The sequence below is a fragment of the Leguminivora glycinivorella genome, chromosome 2 (genome assembly GCF_023078275.1).
Source record: "Leguminivora glycinivorella isolate SPB_JAAS2020 chromosome 2, LegGlyc_1.1, whole genome shotgun sequence".
In the NCBI taxonomy this organism is placed as follows: domain Eukaryota; kingdom Metazoa; phylum Arthropoda; class Insecta; order Lepidoptera; family Tortricidae; genus Leguminivora; species Leguminivora glycinivorella.
In genome coordinates, this window is record NC_062972.1 from 33,445,589 (window position 1) to 33,458,660 (window position 13,072).

At 37.9% G+C, this 13,072-nt stretch overlaps 1 protein-coding gene across 3 annotated transcripts in view; it reads left to right on the forward strand.

Moving 5' to 3' along the window:
- LOC125241099 (facilitated trehalose transporter Tret1-like) overlaps positions 1 to 13,072 on the forward strand; it is a 133,080-nt gene that overhangs the window by 8,455 nt on the left and 111,553 nt on the right. The window contains exon 1 of one of the 3 annotated variants that reach the window (XM_048149433.1): positions 10,538 to 10,556. The exons of the other annotated variants lie outside the window; for them this stretch is intronic. The gene's annotated coding sequence lies outside the window, so the exon portion shown is untranslated. Of the gene's footprint in view, positions 1 to 10,537; positions 10,557 to 13,072 lie in introns of those variants that run through there. 3 annotated transcript variants of the gene reach the window in all.

Genomic DNA, 13,072 nt, shown 5'->3' on the forward strand with positions numbered 1-13,072 from the left:
ACTATGTGGTATTTTCTTATTATAAACTGAAAAGAAATATTACACGATTTACATAAATAATTTGAAAAAAAAACAACTGTACTACCATTTCTGGAAATATTTTTTTTATACCAGAGCTCCAACTGTGGTAATAGAAAGATCAGGTCTTAGACTTATCAAAAATTGTACTTATCTATGTTATTGTAAATAGGTAATTTAATCTTCGCAGTGTCACAAATAAAAAAAAAACATTACTGGAACCAAGTGCGAGATTTGCTTATTTTTTGTGTACATAATTTTACCAGTGTTTTTCTCTATATACTGTTCTTATTTTTTTACACGTGTGCTACATATGTACAGGGTGGCCCAAAATTACGTTGACAAAGAATAGTAAAATGTTGAAATAAACCAAAATATCGAAGTTACCGAAAATATTTTTTGAGCCTATATTTATTGTATATTTCTACATTCACCATGAATATTTCAACAGCATTCATGTCCATTTCGCAAGATTTGCTATGTAGACCAATTGTAAAACGGCGATTTTTTCAAATTCATACGTTCGATACGTTTCAGCCTATACCTACGTAAATTCACCTCACTTAAAACTATACATTATAGTTTGTAATCAATCTTAAAACCCTAGCCCGTTTATTGATTACAAAAATTAGGATATTTAAAAAGCTAAACGTGCAATAAGTTAGACGAAAGTCATACTAGAGGTGCAGCGGCATATCGTTATTTTTTTTTTCTTACATTTGCGTTTGTACTTCAAAGCCAAAGGAGGGCATTTTGAAGGCGATTCGATTTATTTGGTCAAAAATTATTAAGGTTTCACATTTTAATTTGTTGGACAATCATTCGTATAAGGACAGAAAAATAATTATACAAACGTTTGTCAACGTATTTTTGGGCCACCCTGTATATGAAATAAAGTCTTTCTTCTTCTTAAATCTTTGTTGTCCTAGCAAAAACATGGACAGCTTTCAAAACACGCCAAAGTAAAAAGTCACGTGTGATTTTTTGCTGAGCCACAGCCGTGGATTTTGTAAACACCGTCGTGTTTGCAAACGGGCAGTCTCGAGACTTTCGCAAATATCGGGTCACGTTGTGGGTTCACGTGGGGAGGGAAAAGTAAAAACAAAATTAGTAACTTAGACGTCGTCTTCGTCCGAAGACTCTGAAAAAGTTATTGGACTATTTATGACTTTATATCTCAACCCATGTACCCCGAGAGCGTTTTCAGATTGTCCAAGCAGATATCGGATGTAAGGATGTCAAAAGCAGGGTGGCTAGCCGAATGGCACAATCGCTCACGAAACGCTCACGAAACGAAGCGCTAGTAGATATCTATATCTATCGCGCTTGCGTATTGGCGCGACAGAGCCAGCGGCGTATCGCTTTCGTTTGGCGTCGGAGAAATGCCATTCGGCTACGGGGCCAGATCCGATATCGGATCGGATAAAGTGAAAATGCTCTAAGTTCATCCGTTTGTGATCTATGAGCACGATGCGTCTGACTGACACACAGACAATGTCACCTTTTCGTGTTCGGGGGTTTTAAATGAAAAATCGGCTAGACCCTTTGTTTTGCCCTTTCCCTACAAGACTTTCGAAGTTTTGTAAAATATCTAGTCAATAATAATAGTTTTGAATGATTCACGGTTATTTTCATTAGACTTATATTGACCGGGATATAGACCGTGATTACCTTTTTGATTTTTGTCGAGCTCCCACAGAACAAACGTAGAATTGAACAAACGTAGTGACACTGTGAGTGTAGTGTGTTTGGACAGACCATCGAGTGTGAACGCGACCAGTGGTAACGCTGAAAGTGAACGCAGCCGACGCGCGCGAAGGAGGGTAGATCGCGCGCTGTCTATACAACTTTAACATCCACCCGCCTTCGTCAGTTTTCCGTGATCATGATGCATGCAACTGCGTCGAAATATCGGGAGCTCGACAAAAATCAAAAAGGTAATCACGGTCTATATCCCGGTCAATATAAGTCTAATAATAATAGTTTTCGCACAATGAAGACACATTTAATTTTTATCATGTTTATTTTCTTAATAATAGTAACGGTTTTAGAACGTGTATAGAAAAAATACAGAAATATAATATTCGCTCAGTCATTCCATAGAAAATGTCTACGTGATCCAACTCAGAAACGGGCCATGCACAGTTTTGTATGCCATACTAATCTCCGTGCATTGACACAAATGACACAACATGAGTATTGACTGCACAACATAGCACATAACACAGCGAGGTCACTTCTATTGAATGTGCAAATACTGCAAACGCATAGGACACATTTAGAAAACTACATAGTCTGACAAAAAAAAATCAAAAGGATGACACTTTACTGTTGCAACTAAGTATTTATATTTAACAAAAAAAAATGTAGAACTTTTTTTACTTTACGTAATGTTTTGATTAGTGCACGTTATTATTCACAAATTTTAGTACCAAATTCAAGTAAAATAAATGTATTTTTTAATAATTTTCTATACACAGGACTTGCCACCTAAGTATGATCTCAATTTTTTTGGCGGAGTAAGTACTGGATGAAAGAATATAGGTATTAGTACTTCTTAGTGAACTGGCGGCGTAGCAGATATGACAATCGTTGAAGCTAGACACCGATCGAAACATAGTCTGGCTCTGTCGCGCCAATAAGAAAGAGCGATAGAGATAGCTAGCTACCATAACGATATTATCGTAAACGTTTGTGAATTTGGCTGCGTACACACTGCTCTCATTATTTCATATTGATGTTTAAATGAGATCAGCGTTCAACATAAACTTTGTGAGCCATCGGATTACTACAGCTGATTGTATAGTGCAAACTCTACAATGGCGAGTTGTCATGACATCACCATCAGCTATTACGAATTACGTTTGAATAAACAAACAATATATTTTATTAGTTCAGCTGAACACAAAAATAATGCCTCTATCAAAACTGCCCCTTTAGCACAACTCGCCTTGTCGCGCGCAAGTCCATACATCAAGCGCGACTTCAAGTGTGGGCTCTCGCGCGACAAGGCAAGTTGTGCTAAAGGGTCTGGTTGATATATTTCTATCCCCTGTATGTTTTCTGTTTAGGGTTACGTAACAAAAAGGTACAAAAGGAACCCTTATGGTGCGACTCTGTTTGTCTTTCTGTCTGTCATATTGCTAAACATGACTTATAATACTAAAATATAAATAAAATGTCTCGAGAGATTATCTACAATATGTAAGCATTTTTTTCATTTCAGTTTTCTTGACAGAACTCTTTAGAGTACCTATAAGAGAAACATACAACCAACTCATATAAAATCCTAAGCAACTGCTAGATAACTACATAAATAAAAAAAATTAAATAAAATTTCCTCGGAAATGTACCCATCATATTTTTTCTCAACCTTAGATAACGCAAATATATTTACATACACAATGAAGGCATTGAAAAAAATAGGTACACTTCATTTCTCGGTAAATAAATAGCTCAAGTGGCCGTAGTCAAGGCCTGACCTTCGAGTTATTACAGTTCAACAATGTTTTGACAAATGTTCAAGGCAGGTTCCAAATTTTTCAATAACAATTTTTGGCTTGTATGAGTTGTATGTCTAATTTGTATTAATAACCAGTCAATTAAATGCATTTACAATTTTATTATACACCGTGAAAAAATACGAATTTCAGAAAACTAACTATCCCATTCTGTTTCCTATAATCGACCTAACTATATGCCGAAGTTAACGGAATTCAATAAAAAAACGGTGTATACTGTCAGTTTCATTATGGATAAAATTGCTATGATCTTCCCATCCATCCTTAATAAATATGTTGGGACATTTTCCAAAATATACGAGAACTTTTACCATCAGGTCAATCTTCTGCTCGTTTGCCTTTTACATTTTGTAAAAAAAGTTTTGGATATCAACAAATATATAAAAATCTCAAGGACCTATTTTCAATCCTTTTGGATGCTAATAATGTAAGTACATAACGGATCTGGTTAAGTATTTATTTAGATGTAAACAGTAAACAAATTAGTATATAATCAGTACCTATAATCACATTTGAAGGTCGCGTGTTACGTTGTAAATCATTTCATAACGTAGTTAAGAGGTAATTTAATCGTACGATTAATGTAAAATAATTCGCGCACAAGTTATTAGCTTTATGTGACTGCAAAAATTAAGTACCATAAGTATTGTCATTCCCAAGGACCTCAATAATAAAATGAAAAGTGGACATTCTTTAAGAAAGTACTCTATGCGAGCCCTTTAACTCAAATCATATCGAGTTCGGTCGCGTACAGTTAGACAAACTAGTACCGGTTTACACTCCTGCGCAAGCAGTTCTCACCACCCTTACCGTCTTCTACATAAAGTCCAATTTCGTATAACTTAGTTACACTTTGTGTCAAATCTATTGTTAAAATTTAGTGCACTTGTCAAAGCCCTTATTGGTTATATTTTAAGGGTGATATTATAATGATTTGTATGCATTTTGTAGGTGTTATAATAATTGTTCGCGTGTGAATGACGCGTGCCCGATCTTTAAGGAATTTAGTTATTTGCTCGTACTTGTACTGAAATACCGTTACTAATTTTTAAGTGGTGGTATCGTGTTTGAATATGGGAACTGAAAATAAAGTCATAACAATCTAAATATATAAAAGAAGAAGCTGACTGACTGACTGACTGACTGACTGACTGACTGACATATCAACGCACAGCCGAAACCGCTGGTTCTAGAGATTTCAAATTTGGCACGTAGGTTCCTTATATAGTGTAGAGGAGCACTAAGAAAGGAATTTTCAAAATTCACCTCCTAAGGGGGTCAAATGGGGGTTCAAAGTTTGTATGGGGAAACAAGATTAGTTTGCCTATTTTATTCGAAACTTCACAGGCAGGCTCCTTAAGACATATGACTGAATACGTGTTTCAGGTTTTTTGAAAATTTAACTCCTAAAATGGTGAAAAGGGGGTGATAAAGTCAAAAAATCAATATGGGTATCGTTTTTATGGTTTATCGGGTCGCTGATCACGATAAATACAACGTTTATAAAATCTAACGAGGCGGAAGTGAAATACCTTCTCCCCTGTTGTGGTGCAATGGGGTTTAAATATCAAAAAAATATATAAAAGAAGATATTGACTGACTGACTGACATATCAACGCACAGCCGAAACCGCTGGTCCTAGAGATGTCAAATTTGGCACGTAGGTTCCTTATATAGTGTAGAGGAGCACTAAGAAAGGATTTTTCAAAATTCGCCTCCCAAGGGGGTCAAATGGGGGTTCAAAGTTTGTATGGGGAAACAATGTTAGTTTCACTGTTTTATTCGAAACTTCACAGAAGGGATCCTAAAACATATGACTAAAGACGTGTTTCAGGTTTTTTGAAAATTTAACCCTTAAAAGGGTGAAAAGGGGGTGATAAAGTCAAAAAACTAATATGGGTGTCGTTTTTACGGTTTATTGGGTCGCTGATCACGATAAATACAACGTTTTTAAAATCTAACGAGGCGAAAGTGAAATACCTTCTCCCCTGTTATAGTGCAATGGGGTTTAAATATCAAAAAATATGTAAAAGAAGAAACTGACTGACTGACTAACTGACATAATATATCAATACACAGCCGAAACCGCTGGTCCTAGAGCTTTCAAATTTGGCACATAGGTTCCTTATATGGTGTAGAGGAGCACTAAGAAAGGATTTTACAAAATTCTCTTCTTAAAAGGGTGAAATGGGGGTTCAAAGTTTGTATGGGGAAACAAGATTAGTTTGACTATTTTATTCGAAACTTCACAGGAGGATTCCTAAAGACATATGACTAAATACATGTTTCAGGTTTTTTGAAAATTTGACCCCTAAAGGGGTGCAAAGGGGGTAAAGTCTAAAACACAATATGGGTATCGTTTTTATGGTTTATCAGGTCGCTGATCACAATAAATACAACGATTTTAAAATCTAATGACGTGGAAAAGAGATTTTCTCCCCTGATGTTGTTGTGCAATGGGGTTAAAATATCCAAAATAGCCATAAGTATAGCTTTAGTTTTCATCTTTACTTCTGGTTCAAGAGATTTCAAATTGACACGGAAGTTCCTTAGAGGAGCACTAAGAAAGGATTTTTCAAAGTTCACCTCCTAGCTTGATAATTTGACAGGGGCAAGGACAGGGACAGGGACAGGGACGGGGACGGGGACGGGAACGGGATAGGGTTAGGGACAGGGACAGGGACAGGGACAGGGACAGGGACAGGGACAGGGACTGGGACAGGGACAGGGACAGGGACAGGGACAGGGATAGGGATAATAGGGATAGGGATAATAGGGATAGGGATCGGGATCGGGATAGGGATAGGGATAGGGATAGGGATAGGGATAGGGCAAGGGATAGGGATAGGGATAATAGGGATAGGGATAATAGGGATAGGGATAGGGATAGGGATAGGGATAGAGATAGGGTTAGGGATAGAAATAGGGATAGGAGTAGGGGACGGGGACGGGGATAGGGATAGGGGAGGGACGGGGACGGGGACGGGGACGGGGACGGGGATAAGGATAGAGATAGGGACGGGGATAAGAATAGGGATTGGGGTCGGAATAATCGGTCGGCAATCGATATCTAGGCAGTGTAAAATGCAGGTGGCTCAGTGGGAAGGGATTAGTAAGTAGGCATCGGCGAGTATCCTGCATCCGTAATAACTATTACATTCAATGTGCTGTAAGAAGATCGTTGTTTGCTTGCCTTTTATATGTTTACATTTGCAATAAGTATAAGCAAAATGGAAAAAATTGTAAGCGATAATGCAAGGAAGTACTTTTTACCCTACCGACCATAGCGTCGAGATACTGGCTATGTGGGTTGTATGAAGTTTCCCCAGTATAAATATTTATACATATAGGTAAAATACATACATATTCGTACCTACTACCTACGCTGTGGTCGCTGTGTAACAATTCTACAATCATTGCAAGAATTTCTTTTAAAACAATAGTAATATGTGTAAGGTACAGTCAGCCAAAAAGTGGTTTACCACTTTTTGATCAATAGAGTCGAAAAGTGGGATACCACTTTCTTGGCTGACCGTACAGCAAATAGATCAGTTACAATGGCCCCCCAGTCGAGAATTGCCCCGCTTTACCTTAATCTAAATAATCGCGGACAGATGTACCTACAAAGAAACCTACGGATCCAAATGAAAATCTTATTTTTTGTAAACGTTTCAATAAGAATACTTTTATTACGCGGGCGAAGCCGCGGGTAAAAGCTAGTTAGGTATATAAATTAATAACTTTTTGTTAAATCATCTTTAAAACATGTACAAAATCTTAGTTCTCAGACATTCCTTTTACACTTTTTTGCACTTTCGGTAGTCACGTTTGCACTCACGAGAGCCTGGGGTCCGCTTTGACACCTAATCCCAAGATTTTGCGTAGACACTATAAGCTAAGTTATAGTTTTACCAAAACGACTGCCATCTGACCTATAAATCCGAAGGCCCTTATTGGGATTAGTCCTCATGATATTTTCCTTCACCGAAAAGCGACTGGCAAATATCAAATGACATAAGTTCCGAATTGTGGCGCAGGCGAGAGGCTGGCAACCTGTCACTGCAATCAATCACACACAGTTTCGTTTTCTTTCAACCCCTTATTTGCCAAGAGTGGCACTGAAGCTTTAGTAGTTTCATGTGCTCTGCCTACCCCTTTATGGGATACAGGCGTGATTGTATGTATGTATGTATAAGTTCCGAAAAACTCATTGGTACGAGCCGGTAATATAAGGAAATAGTAATTCTAGATATATTATTTGATTTTAGATACTGATAACGAAAAAATTTAAATTTTGAAAAAACCCCCATACAGCGACATAGTAGACCGATTTTCATGAAACATGGCTTCTGAAAGCTGAGTTAGTCGGGAGTGTTCTTACACTCCCGACTAACTCAGCTTTCAGACAAAAAAACTAAATCTAAATTATAAACTGAATTAGATACCATACACTAAAGAAAAAGCGATCAAGCCCACTGGTAATTTTCATGAAACATGGCTTCTGAAAGCTGAGTTAGTCGGGAGTGTTCTTACACTCCCGACTAACTCAGCTTTCAGACAAAAAAACTAAATCTAAATTATAAACTGAATTAGATACCATACACTAAAGAAAAAGCGATCAAGCCCACTGGTGGCGAAGCCGGGAATCGAACCCGGGTCTCCAGCTAACGCGGCTGACGTGATAAACCGCTACACCACCTTTTATTAGAATTTTCGCTACCGTGTATCCTCTTAAAAACTAGGATTGTACGTAAAAAAAATGTAATGGAAACTAAACTTAGTTCTGTGAAAACTGCTGATGTTTCGTAATTCCGTTTTTACCTTTTGGTTGTTTTGTACCGGACGGCCGGATGTGCAAATATCAAACATTTTGAATACTTTTCATGTTTTGCAAAACGAAGCATGCTACATATGTATTATGTACCTACCTATCTAATACAATTCATATAATAAAACTCATGTAAGGTGAGGGATGAAATACGGAAATTACTAGTTTTTATTTCCTGAAGATGAAGAAAAATATTTGGGATTCTGCGCTGCGCTATAGCGATGGCAATCAATTTTTTTTTCATCTGAATATAATTAAGAAAAACAACCGGCAAAGAGCGTGTCCACGCTCAGTGTAGGGTTCCGTATTAGTTTCAATACGTAGTCACAATAAGTGTTCTCACATAAGAGTAAAATAGCCCAAAGTACAGCGCCATCTCTCGGGAAATTTGATTGCTAATTTATGCAAACTGGTAGGTAAATGGTGATTTTTAATGTACTGCCGCAGATTATCCGTGGGGCGTGGACGGACGGACAGACAGACATGGCGAAACTATAAGGGTTCCTCGTTGCTAGTTGACTACGGGACCCTAAAAATCTCCAGACTTAAAGCGACAATCTGAGTTTAAAACCTTATGGTAAACCAAACTTTACCAAACGGTTATCATTCAATAGAATCCCTACTAGGTATGAGACCAAAAGTAAAGTGTCCGCCATGCTCCAATAATTGTATAACAATGATATGTCTCAATATTGGAACAAATGGAGTGTGTCAAACATTTTCTACGAACAGTTTAGTGACCCATCTTTTTTTTGTAAAACTAAGTAATAGGTCACTAAAAATGTTATCAAATTGTGCAAGTGTTAAGTACTTACACGTCAACATTTTTATAGAATTACTAGCTTTTGCCCGCGACTTCGCTCGCGTTAAATTCGACCCCCCCCCTTTCAAGAAGGGAGGGGGGGGTTAGAAAGAGACAAAAAGTAGCCTCTGTTACTTAGTATGGATGGGCCTGAAAAGTATGTGTATCTTGGTCTATCTATTCGTTACATTTGACGCTGTCTGTACAGGGTGCGTAGCCGAATGGCACAAACGCTCACGAAACGCTCACGAAACGAAACGCTCGTAGATACCTATCTCTATCGCTCTTGCGTATTGGCGCGACAGAGCCAGACTACCTTTCGCGGCGTTTCGTTTTCGTTTCGCGTCGGAGAAATGCCATTCGGCTACGGCACCAGGGTGCGTAGCCGAATGGCACAAACGCTCACGAAACGCTCACGAAACGAAACGCTAGTAGATATCTATCTCTATCGCTCATGCGTATTGGCGCGACAAAGCCAGAATAAGTGGCGCGGCGTTTCGTTTTCGTTTGGCGTCGGAGAGCCATTCGGCTACGCACGCAGTTAACAACAATAATAGCGTACAAAACATATAGGTAGGCAGAGATCACGGATTTCCGCGGACGGAACGTATAAAACAACGCACAAAATATGCTCCCTGGAATACTTATTCCAGATTCATCTGTACAGTTCGTGTTTCAAAGTATTAGTCACGGTCTAATAATCTACATAGCAGATGATAAATATTATACAGAGATTGGTCGATATTTTTAAAGTGTAGGTACATCCGCTATTCACTCTGACTGTACTACGATGCATGTGGGGAAATCGTAAAAGGTCGGCTAAGAGCAAATAACACCTCTGGAGTTGCAAGCGTGCATAAAAAAAACATTTATTTCAGAAAACAGGTTCCATAATATGGTTAGTAGCTCTAAAACTTAATAACTATGTTAGACTAAGGGCCCGCTCACACGGATGCAACAGTTGCACGGCGACATTTTTTGTCTCCGTCGTCACTCCTTAGACGCACGACAGAGACAAAAAATGTCGCCGTGCAACTGTTGCATCCGTGTGCGCGGAGCGTAATTTAGTAAAAATTATATAAAACATAGGCTACGGTGGCTGCTTAGTCCCATGCAATGATTGTTTGCCACCATATAGTATTAGGTAAAGAATAATTCTCTGATGACTAATAAAAATAATAAATCAGCTTGATAACGGGTTTTACACACATTCATTATCATGTAAGGTCAAGGAACAGCGATAAATGTTGACCTGTGTAAACCCAATGTGTGGTAGGTTCTACGTGGTTCCTAGTGTTTACGTAGTAACTAGTTAGTAATCTGCGGCGTGGTTCCACCTAGTGTTTACGTAGTAACTAGTAACTGTGCTAGTGTTCAACAGTTCTCGGTGAGTTATCATGTGTAAATTCATAATAATGCCGACATTTTAGGTCGTGATTTCTTATTATTAATAATAGATCTAATAAAATAAACGAAAAGGAATCTAAATAGTGTTAGTATTTAGATTCCCTTTCGTTTATTTTATTAGATTTTCACCGAATAAGACAATTATTAGAGTTAGACAATTTGAAGGGATACAAATCGGTGATGGATGGTACAAGTGATACAATATCGCCCGTGAGCCGTGAGATTACCACTCATTAACATCTCGCCTCCCGTAATGTTTCTTAACTTAACTTTTTCCTGAGCTTAAAAGTGTAATTACCGCGACAAATTAAGCTAAGGTCATCTATAAATTGATAGTGTAGGTAATACTTTACCAAACAACTCAAAAAGATCAGCTAACATAACTTTAACATTATAATATAAGATCTATTTTTTTGCAATTCGATACCCACAGCTTGAAATAGGCGGGAACTGAAAACATGGAAGTAGGTAAAAGTAATTCAGATCTACAACGTAATATTACAAAGTTTACATAACCTTAATCTTATCTATCACTTTCTAGACAGCGTATAAACAAACCTATTTGTTATCGTTTTACATTGAATTTAACGACATGCTCTGGTTTACAAATGTTACAAATCCGTTTGTAAACAGAGAATTTGTTACAATTTTTGTATTCACTGTGAAGCAAAGAGTTGTTAACGAACAGAGAATTACCGTTTTACTTAATACTCGTCACTATTTGAGAAGTGTGAACATTTTTGCCAAGTGAAGTTCTTTTTATAACCAATAATATGTACAACTAGGGAACAAATCAAATTATTTTATTGAATATTTTTTGATTTGTTCTTTTTCAAGTAGTCACACTACTATAGATAAATTATAAATTGAAATAGATATCATACACGAAAGAAAAAACGGCAAGGCCACTGGTGACCGAGCCAGGAATCGAACCCGGGTCTTCAGCTTACGCGGCTAACGTCTTTACCACTAGACCGGGACTAGGGCGGGCGTGTGGTCTAGTGGTAAAGACGTTAGCCGCGTAAGCTGAAGACCCGGGTTCGATTCCCGGCTCGGCCACCAGTGGCCTTGCCGTTTTTTCTTTCGTGTATGATATCTATTTCAATTTACAATAATATGTACATTAACACCCATGTCTATTGTCTACATGGCTACTTGTCCCTTGACAGCATGGCAGTATACCGAAAAGTCCCTTATCACTTACGCCAATGACAATTTACTAAGTCCGTGTAAACATAGCTTTAGGCGAAGAAAGAATAACAAACACAGATAGGTTACAAGGTAAAATATGTAGGTAGAGGGATCAAGAAATCATATTTAACCAGGGGCGGCTCACTCCGCGATTATATCGCCGCGCTACAAGTACAGTCAAGTGCAAAAATACGTATCGATTTTATCCGCTCAAAAATATGTACCGAGACCTTATTCCGCCGACATAAAGTGCTATGGGACATATTTTTGATAAGTTGTACTCACCCATATTTTTACACTTGACTGTACATGCCGGCGGCCCCGAGCTCGCGGCCTAATCAGGGGTGGCGCGCGTTCTCCCGGAACGCACGTTTGCACTTTCTAATGTTACTTTACGTCGCGAGTTTTTTTTTAAGGTTCATATGGGATGTCCGCGTGTGGAATGGCTAATTAATGCTTAGTTAAATAGATATCATGAAGAAAATAAATACCATAGGACATTTTTAAACAGATCTACTACTGATTAACTCCCCCAAAAAGATTCTATCGCGGCATGTCGTGAACATCAAAGCAGTGGGCCTTCTGTACTTGTACTATTATGTATATATTCTGTGATTTAACTGAAAAGACTAGGGTAATTCGGACCTATCACTTAAGTTGTTAATCAAGTCGCCATTAGAGTTAACGGTAAGTTAAATTCTTTGTCAATTAACCAATTTACGTTAAACGACGGTTAATGTCCGGGACAATTTTCGACACTACAACTTGATTGAGAAAGATGAAAGGGTTTTAATATAAATAGATGGTCTCACCTCGCCTGTGAAGCAAATGATCTTGGGTTCGAATCCCTGGATGAGCACAGATATTTGCTCCTGTTTTGAATATTTTATTGTGCTCTTAATACGTTTTTCATTACTTTTCGACAGGATCAAATCTTGTTATAGGGAACTTGACTGTAGTTGAAATAAAATATTTTATACCATGCACGAAATAAAGCATCAGATAAAAAAAACAAAACAGTTATTTTTAAATCCAGTGACGTCACGGTCAACTCAGTTACTCTGTATATTTCTATATACAGAGTAACTGAGTTGACCGTGACGTCACTCAATTCGATTTCATATAAATTCCATATCAGCAAGTCGTTCAAATTCGTTCTGACAGTTCTTAAAAAGAAGCTGATTTGACTAGGAGGCAAGTAGCCTATTACAATAAATATTATCCACCCTTTTCATATTGGGGATCATCCACATATTACGTCACACCAAATTTCAGGTTTTTGGACCCCCCCCCCTATGTCACGCT